Genomic DNA, 2,251 nt, shown 5'->3' with positions numbered 1-2,251 from the left:
GGGCAGTGTCACTGGCCCTCATATGTGGGATCCGAACCGGGGCCCTCTGGTGTCCCAAGCCAGTTCTTAACCATCGTGCCACTCGGCCGGCCCCTGACAATGGTTTTTGAATTCTTACCCTCCTTTGTATTCTGAGTGTCACGGCTCTGGTTCTCATTATCTGAGAAGTGATATTGAAATGGCTTCCAATCCTCCAGCATCCAATCTTCCCACCATCCCACACAACCCCCCGCCCCAACCCCCCAAGTTCCAGAATTCACATCCCAAGGCACGGTCCTGACCCCATCAAACAGGTGATAGAATATAGTGGCCCTAAAATCAGACAGTCCTGTGCTCAAATCTGCCGCTTGCCTGCTGCAAATTTGGGTGAGCTACTTTTGTCTCTATACCTCAATTTCATCATATGTAAAATGGCAACACTAACAGTGTTTTCAAGGTTGTGAGGATTCAGAGCAAACATAAGGGGTCTGACAATTAAGTTCGCGAACTCATCCAAGAAAAAGTGCTACATACGAAAAAGTGCTGAGTATCACTATGGTCACCTTTGAAGTACTCCCCTTGGAAAGTTATGCACTGATGCCAGCACCTAGTCTACCTTCAAAGCAATTTTAGAACTCTTTCTGGAATGGCCATCAGAGCTGTTGTCGTATTACCCTTGATGTCCTGAATGTCATCAAAATGTCTTCCTTTCAATATTTCCTTTATTTTCAGGTAAAGAAAGAAGTCATTAGGGGCCAGATCAGGTGAGTAGGAAGGGTGTTCCAATACAGTTATTTGTTCATTGGCTAAAAACCCAGACAGTGCTGTGTGAGTTGGTGCATTGTCGTGATGCAAGAGCCATGAATTGTTGCTGAAAGGTTCAGGTCGTCTAACTTTTCCATGCAGCCTTTTCAGCACTTCCAAAGAGTAAACTTGATTAACTGTTTATCCAGTTGGTACAGTCATAATGAATAATCCCTCTGATATCAAAAAAAGGTTAGCAACATTATTGCAACAAGTTCGCAAACTTAATTGTCAGACCTATTTCATGTTTATAACTGCCCACAGGATGGTACATGCTTCATAGACATTAGCTGTTGTTATTATCTCTGCATCCTTGTAACCACTGGCACCTGGGAGTGCTCAATAACTATATGTACAGAGTCATCCATAATCTCTCCCTTCACCCTCCTTGCTCACTAAAGATATATCTGGGGAAGGACTGGCCAAGATATGGGTGTTGTTGGTGTTCAAGGACGCGAGTTTTCCCTCTTTATGAAGCTAACTTGCCTTTAAAGAGGTGGAAAGAGTAGCCTTGGCTTCCTTGGCACAAGACTCTAACCAATTCCCACCTCCAAAGATTTCCTCCCTGCCCTATCTATTCTGGAATACTTGCAGTGTTCTCCAAGCTACATGGGGAACACACTCATCTGGAAGACATGAGATTTTAACTCCTCTTTTCACTCCTTGTGGCAGAAGCCAAGTTTTCACTATAAACACAGGCTCCAGAAAGACCAAATCAGAAGGCAGATTATATCACAGGAGTCAGTAGCCTCTTTAGTCTGGAGGGCAGCCAGCAGGCTAAGCTCTACAGAAAGCGGGGGAGAGGAGGTGGTGAAGGGGAGGAGTGATGGCCTAGGGATAAGGCAAGAAACAAAGGAAAAGAAGAAAGGGAATGAGAAACTAGATGAAAAAGTGAAGAAATGGAAAGAAAACATTAGGAGAAAATAAAAAGGTTTCCACAGTTTGGAGGATTAGAAACTAAATCAAATAGATTCACTCCATTTCCTAAGTTGTAATTTCAGGATATACCATGTTCCAACCCAAGGACATTGAGAAGCTTTAGAGAGCAGCTGTAAATTTCCAAAGAAAAGTGTCTTATGGAGATTCAAGCCGTTATTATCCGCTGCTGTACTTTTTAGCATATGCACTATCAACACAATGACATGTCTTATTGAGTAATATGTGATATTCCGCATCATAGGACTATTGATGCAGAATTTTCCTTTTCAGAGCTCAATATTCCAATCAAAGCCTGTTGCATCACATCATTGAGGCCATCCACTTAATGACAACTTGTAAGATGCATATTGCAGAATATTCATGTTCACTTTATGCTCACAGTGCTTAAAATCTCCTCTAAACAGCCTCTGCTCCCAGCCTATTAAGGTGCCTGTGTTATCTACACTCCATTCAATGGTGTGGAAATAATTGTCTTGAGACTAAAGAAAAAATTGATGGTCACAAGCCGAGTCAGCATTTGTGTTCTTTT

The sequence above is a fragment of the Hipposideros armiger genome, unplaced genomic scaffold (assembly GCF_001890085.2).
Source record: "Hipposideros armiger isolate ML-2016 unplaced genomic scaffold, ASM189008v1 scaffold_40, whole genome shotgun sequence".
NCBI lineage: Eukaryota > Metazoa > Chordata > Mammalia > Chiroptera > Hipposideridae > Hipposideros > Hipposideros armiger.
The sequence above is the reverse complement of the archived record's forward strand: the minus strand, read 5'-3'. Positions refer to the sequence as shown.